This window comes from Acyrthosiphon pisum, chromosome A1, assembly GCF_005508785.2.
Source record: "Acyrthosiphon pisum isolate AL4f chromosome A1, pea_aphid_22Mar2018_4r6ur, whole genome shotgun sequence".
Lineage (NCBI taxonomy): Eukaryota > Metazoa > Arthropoda > Insecta > Hemiptera > Aphididae > Acyrthosiphon > Acyrthosiphon pisum.
In genome coordinates, this window is record NC_042494.1 from 105,735,389 (window position 1) to 105,743,443 (window position 8,055).

An 8,055-nucleotide genomic window follows, 5' to 3' on the forward strand; every position below is an offset into this window, starting at 1 on the left:
TTTATTTGACGCCCCACCCCGAAAATGGACCGTAGATATATACCCAATGTGCGACTTTATAAATAAAAAAAATGCCTTACCATAACCAGAGCTCGGGTTCTATCGTACACAACAATATTGTACGCGCGTCCGGTGTAGTGGTGGGGACGAGGGAGATGGAGCGAGAATAGGAGTGGTTATAAGGGGAAGGTGGGTGTTTTAAATATAGTACCATCGGTTTCAAACGGACGCCAAATACGGTGCAATCTCGAATTTCGTAGGAGTCGCTGTTCCGCGGGTAAACGCCGAGCCCGAAACTAACGTTCAGTGCGTTAGGCAGCCGGAATTGTACACATTATATTATTACTAATATTATTATGTGTGCACGGGAAGATAACTTATTATTGTTTTAATATTCAATTAGTCTTAAATATTTTGAAAACTATCTAGTCAGTTTTTTTTTTCGTTAACTTAATTCGTATTTTGTTTTTGATAAATATCAATATTATTTTTATACTTTTATTTGGAAATATTATATTATACGTGTTGATTTCACATTTATTTTGGATTTAAGTACACGATTTTGAGGTATTTATAATCAATTTTTGTAAATACAATTATTAGTTTAAAATTAATAGAAATATATGCATACATAGTACTATAGGTAGTTTAGTATCGTGAATGTGTATGTAACCTAATTGTATAAAACAATAAATTCAAAGTTTATATACTATTTTCTAAAAACCTTATTATACAAATTAGATATTAATTAATTAAAATTAAATAGATCAGAATATTATTATTCAGCCTATCTATATCCACAGCATGTAAAGATATGTACAACAGTATTTTTATTCGCTTATATATTGAGTATAAAAAAAAAAATATATTTTATACATTAACATAGAATAGGTTTAACTGATAATCATGATAAGCATTACGTATTTAAAATTTATGTAAAAAAGAATTGGTGTTCATATTCAATAACTATAATATTTTCAATTGTAGGTACATTTTAACATTACAATGTAATAGTACCTACCTGAACAGATTATGTTAGATATTTATTAATTTTGATCCACGTAAATACTTCTGTACTTCCACTAATTTTTTACGTAGTACAATATGTATTTATTTACGTTAATTAGCTTTTTTTTTTTAAACGATCTTAGTACCAAATAAAAATTTGCCGTTACATATAATATAATCCATAAGGTAACTGGTATTATCACTAGTTTTTATACAAAAATATAGTGTTGTAGGTACTCAATTAAAATGTTGGCTGTAAGCCGGAATCTTTTATTCATCTAAATATAAAAGTAATTCAAGCATCTGATTAAAGATATTATGGCATTATGCTTTATAATCAGAACAAAGTTTTACTTTTGTATAACATAACATATTATCTATGCCAAGTTTATTTATATATAATCAAAATTCTGTATGCATAACAATCACACATACTGGTTGTCGTGTATCATGTATGAGGAATGAGTAAATACTTGAAATAAAAATAGTTTATAGCCAAAAATGAACCAAAGTATAACCAGATAAGGCATCAAAAGCGATTAAAATGTAGGTATTATTATTTATTACTATTTTAATACACATAATATGATACTCACTTATTAAAAAAAGTTAGGTTCGGTCTGAATTGAAAACGATGCCAAATATCTAAAATACGAGGAAAAGAATTGTTAAATTTCACTTATCATTAAATAATAACTATGCAATTCAGATTATATACGTATTTTATAATATTTTTACTTGGTCCAGTTATGCTAAAAAAATATCTATAATATACTTACTTACCTACTAATGTAGTCATGTTTAAAAAAATGTTCTAATATAAAATTATACTAAATTAAAAGTCAACTAAAAAACGTCAGTAAAAATATGGAAACCGATGAAAAAAAATTTTATTTTAAATCGAATTATCAATAGGGTACCTATAAGAATCTCTGAGGTAAACCTAATTATACATTTATTCCTGTAATATAACAACACAATCAAAATGTGATTTACATTGCACTAATCTAAATTAATGGAAAAATAACCAATATTTAAATAATATTGTGGAACACAAAATATCGTACAATAAAACATAGATACAATTAACTTTTTTTTCCGCCCCACCCCGTATATACTATACATAGGTACACAGGCATATTATATAGGCATGTATAGCATACAAATAGGTTTTCTGACGCACATCATTTGTATTTAGGTAATTTTGCCTTTTCCAACTTAGTAATCAATCATAATTCTTTTTTTTTTAATCGTATATCAAAGTTATAACATCCCTTCCACTCCTCACCTACTCTACTTGTACGGATAGGTGACTTTAAAAAATAGTTTTAAATACAGTTCTCCCTCAAAATGTATAAAAATTAATAAACTAATCCTTATTATAGTCAAATTCATTAAATAAAAATATTGTAAAATATATACATACCTATGTATATATATTATAAAATAATAAAATGTAAGCATAAAAAGTAAAAAGCATAATCAGTTGAATTTAGAACTACCTACTTTAGCTTTTTAATACATATATTATATTATGTTCCATAATATTCTAAATAAAATTAACAATTAATATATATAGATATGAATGATTCGATCAACCACTCATTAGTAGGTATATTAGATAAACATACATAATACATGTATATGACACATTTAAACAAAAAATATAGATTATACTAACCTAGGATACTTTTATTTAACATAAAATAGAATCGATCGCTAAACCTACAAAAATAGGAAAATACTTTGCAGTGAATAAAATATAATATATTATTATGCATTAATATTACAACAAATTATAGATTAATTACTTTAAGGTTTGTATTTTAAAATAAAGGGTGTGAAAATAATTGTTCTGTACGTTCGTTTATTTAAATTATTTATATTGTTAAACTACATAATAATTTAGTGATTTTTCAAAATTAATTTCCAACCTTTTTATGATTCCAACAAATTACAATATTACTAGAATACTACCTAATATCTTTGACAGATTTACATAATAATTCTATTTCATCCGATTTCATGAAGGTAAAAATTTAACAACGCATTAAAAAAGATTTAGACCAATATTATCACTTAGATACTAATTATTACAGAATTCCATAATTCATCACATATTAATATATTATCATATTATATTATTACTTATACTACATTTATAAATAATAATAACGATGAACTATACAACGCTTTTTTAAAAAGCATTTTTAACAACTTTCAATGTACAAATAATCACTTAATTAGTTATTTTTACTCGAATTTCAATCATAATTTATGATCGGTTTTTATTTGCTTCTTACTATCCTGAGGCTTCGTGATTTAAGAATTAATATACGTATTTATACATACGTTATAAACATTTTAATATTGTACATAATAATATAACTATAGCAATAAGGCCTTTTGTAGGTGTTGCATACCACTATTAACACCGTCCACGTGGGTGTAACTTGCTCAACCCGACAGCCATTAATTTAAGTAAGAAATATCAATCTCAATTTTATATCAAGCTAAAACTGTTTGAAAACTATTAATTATTATAATTTATAACCAAACCAGTTGTTCTAATGTACCTATTTATGTTTGTGTTTTTTACGTGTTAAAAACAAACCCGCGTTTATATACGGTTAATGTATGTTGGCTGTTTAATTACTATTACATGTTTAAATTATATTTTCGATTTATTTTCATTAGAATTATAACATTAAATGATGTGTTGGTCACATGATTTTTGAGATTTATTTACGTTACACCTATAGTAATAATAATATAATACGAAAACATTCATTTTTACGTTTTAACATAATAATAATGTCATGAGTAAGTTCATCATATGCAGTCATGACATGCTTGTAATCGTTAATTACAAAGCGGTGTATAATAATATTATAATCACTTCTATTTGGACAAGAAATTTGACAAATATTGTTGTGCGTGGTGTTTGCAAACAACGTAGGACGGTAGCCGGTAGGTTGCACCTATTTTAGATCATAAAATAATAAAATATTATAATATGCGATCGTGAAAAGGTCATTATATAAGTTATAACATATTTTCATACCCAAACGGTTGAAATATTAAACGACAAAATATATTATAATGGGTCAACTCGACGGCGAGTTTTTCTACTTTGTTTTGCGTAAGACAAATCACTTGGTCGCCTGCACTACCTGCAAACGTCGTATGCATAATGTAATATATTTCGCTACAAACATCCGTCAATGTTATTATAGTGGCGGGGAAAAAAATCAGCCGAGAGCGATATAATAGTGTCGTAGGTGTCTCCGGCGCGTGTGTGCGTGCCATTCACTGACCGGTTCTCGTTTTGTATGAATGAGAAAATAATATGTCGGTAAACAACAATATTGAAATAATTATTTATATTATTATTCATTCTCAAATAATCCACGAGCAGTAAAAGGTGCACGCTGCTGCACGACGACGGTCATATTATTAAAATTTAGGTGTGTATACCAAAATAAAACCCGTTTCTGAACCACCTGAGATATTGTTCCGTGTGACACACGCACAACAACGATGAAGTCATGAAGATTATTATTACGTACCAATTATAATATTATTATTATTATCACTGCGAGACTTGCACCCAGAACGTTATTCGGACACTATACAACGAACGTCGGAACAGTCATAGCTGGTTAAGTTAGGTGCATTATTGAGCCTCAGTGGTCCAAAAGGCCTCGGGTTGTGAAATTATTTTGCAATTTAAATCGTTACAATATATTATACTCTTTTATTCGATTAACCGTTATCATTACCGCCTATAAATTATAATTCGTAAATCAATCCCCATCACATTTACTTATTGTATAACATGTAAATACAGATTGTAAATATTATGTTTTGTTCAAAAATAAAAAAAAAATTATAATTATTGATATTATTTTACTCGTTTTCGACCAATCACAAGACATGATCCGAGTGGCCAAAATAATAATAAGTCATTTTCTTTTTATAATAAATGTCATTTGTTCGGTTTGTTGCTTACATAATATTAAATATGAAAAACAACAAACATGTTTAACATCTTTACTGATACAAATTATTATATAAGTTTAAAAATGTATTATTCATCATTTTAACGCATACATTAACACGTCGTATACCAGACTTTACACTTATAAGTTATTATTCAGTTAGGGTTCTCTATATTTTATAAATGGCATTTTATTAAAAAGTTATAATAGGAAATACTATTGCATGTATGAAAACGTCACTAAAATATTAAATCAAAATGTAAACATTAAATACCTATAACCTATATAAGGTATATAATATATAAGAGTATATACAACACATATTATAAAAAACCAGAATTAAGTTTATTTTAATTTACTTTAAAATTCAAACTTTAATTTTGTGTATTTTTTATTTACTTAAACATTAAATGCTTAATAATATTTTTTATTAAATAAAATTTAAAACACAAATCATAATAACATACGTATACGGTATACCTAATGAAGATATAATATAGGTAACCATATCAACTTCAATATTTAACATGAAATTACAGCCCCTATGAGTAAAATATGTGCCTTATAGGTTAGGTTAGTACTTCACTCGTACTATATAAATGTAAAATCTAATTAATTATAGTCACGGATTCAAAGGATTAACTTTGTAAACAAACCTTCGCAAGCTCACTTTTCTTGTTTAGCATTTTGGTTTATTTTTTGAAGTACCTACGTCCTACGTAGATAATTAAAACTGGTATACTTTTTTCTTTATATATTTAATTGTACCTATATATATGTCATAGACTCATAACCATACATAACTACATAAGTATAGTGTCTATCATAAATTAATTAAATAACTATAATGATATAATACCTATAGAAACTAGAATGTAAACTATTCAGAATTTAGAATTTAATTTATTAAAATTTAAAATATTTTTAAATTTCCTTGAATTTTAACATACTTACTAGAAAAATAACACTCAAAACTCTATAGTCTATAAAACAAAATCTTTCCTTAGAATAAAAAAATCGGTTAAGTGCATAATATGCATTAATTTGATAAGCAACAATGCAATAATTATTTAATGATAGATGGCATAATATTTAAGATAAATGTTTAAAAGTGTACTTATATAAAATGTTTGCAATAAATGTTAAGAATAGGCACCTATATATTATATTTTATATTTTATTCAAAACAGTTAAAAACTGAGGTAATTTTAACAATATTTTTAAAAGATTTCAGTTATCTACGTGACTTACATATAATATGACGTATGGTACCTTTCACATAGATGTAATAAAAAAAAAGTAACAAAAGCCAATCAATTTGTATGAAAAAAATTAACAAAAATATAAATCATAATTATCTTAACAAAGGATACAAATTACTACACCTACCTAATGGCTAATAGTGTAATATTAAAATTCTTATTTTCAGATGCAGGGTATTGGTATTAAGACACAAGACCATGGCATTTTACCTGCGAGCAAAGACATTGGAAAGTAAGTAATATTATATTATATATGTTTTTTTTATTGACCGTCTCGTGTTTCAATACATTAAACTGGAAACGATGGATTAAGAACAATTAAGATAAAATAATAATATCATAATCTCGTCGAGCTCGTCGGTATGATGTAAAAATTAAATACTAGACGGCAAACACAAAACGTATACAACAGCGCCATCTATTGAGTAAAAAAAGGCGATCAGAAGTAGTTCCTTGCGTACTCACCGGCGTTCTTTGTTCACAATAACGACGATAGACAGCGCTAACCTTACCGTTCAGACCACAGATAAAGTTATATAGTTTATTATCTATATATGTGGTTCAGACTCGTCTTTCGAATAACGATAATGTGTCAGCCATTTTTATCATGGTGTCAGCGTCATTTCCGACCGACACGACTTTCTGTGGCTCCGGTGGGGAGGAGAAGGTCCCAGGGTGGGAGCTAGCCTAAGGTACCCATCAAAAAAACATAATGATGGTGATGAAAACAGTGAATTGTCAGCGATGGCTAGCATGATTTTCGTGAAATTAAGATTTTGATTTAATATTTTAATCCTGCGGCACCGTGAATCAGGAAATTCACAATATTAGATTATGCAGATTAACAAAACGCGCTCTGGTGGAAACAATTTTTACCTTCCGATTCGGGATGTATATATATAGTTAGATATAGTATAGATATACAGTAAAACTTCCATTAACGGTCACCTCTATGTAACGGTCAATTTTTTGGTCCCGTCGAGTGTATTTTAGTGTTATTCTACCTCTGTAGGCTGGGCACCTCTAACTAGCGGTCAGTATTTACAGTCCCTTTGGTGACCATTATATGGAAGTTCTACTGTAGATATAGTTTTATGTTGGTTATTTAACTTTTTATAATAAATTAATTTTGCTATCGAAACTTTATACGCTTTTATAGCAAACTGTATACATTGATAAGTATAATTTCTACTAATATTATCAAATACGTTCAAATACACTTCACTTAAACCAAAATTTGTGCGAAATGTCGGGAAAATACATACAATCTCCCGACTCCACGTAGGGGGGAACCCGCCTAACCATCAGTACGATAGGCGTCGACAGCGCTCTCAGTGTTAATCTGTCTTCCCAATACTCCAAGCTTCAAATTTATTGTAAATGTAGTAGAATAGTAATGCAATTCTTGGAAATTCAAGAATAAAAAAAAACGTGATACTAACTACAGTTTGTAGTTTTGAAGGACTGTTTCTTGTATGTAACCTTTCAGTTTTCAAAATAATATTCCGATCCGTACGACAAAATTGTATATAAAAAGAGACCTATTAATTATTAAATATCGTAACATTTTCGTGGTCATTGTTAAGAGGCTGTCAGCGCACAATTTGTTTTCTCTCTCTAGCTCACACGCAACATAGACAAAATGCATTTACGCAAAATCATTTTTTCTATGTGTTTAAGTAATCTTAGAGTAAATTCACCCATGACAAAAAAGATAGAGAATAATACTTTTGAGGGAATGACATATCGATTTGTCTAAATATTGTCTCAAAACAATTTAAACA

The 8,055-nt window shown here is 27.8% G+C and overlaps 1 long non-coding RNA gene across 1 annotated transcript; it reads left to right on the plus strand.

The window, feature by feature from the left end:
- The first annotated feature begins 511 nt into the window (after nucleotides 1–511).
- Nucleotides 512–6,696, plus strand: LOC115033814. Its single transcript, XR_003839121.1, has 2 exons — nucleotides 512–567; nucleotides 6,439–6,696. It is a non-coding gene; the product is annotated as an uncharacterized LOC115033814 (long non-coding RNA).
- The last annotated feature ends 1,359 nt before the right edge of the window (nucleotides 6,697–8,055 follow it).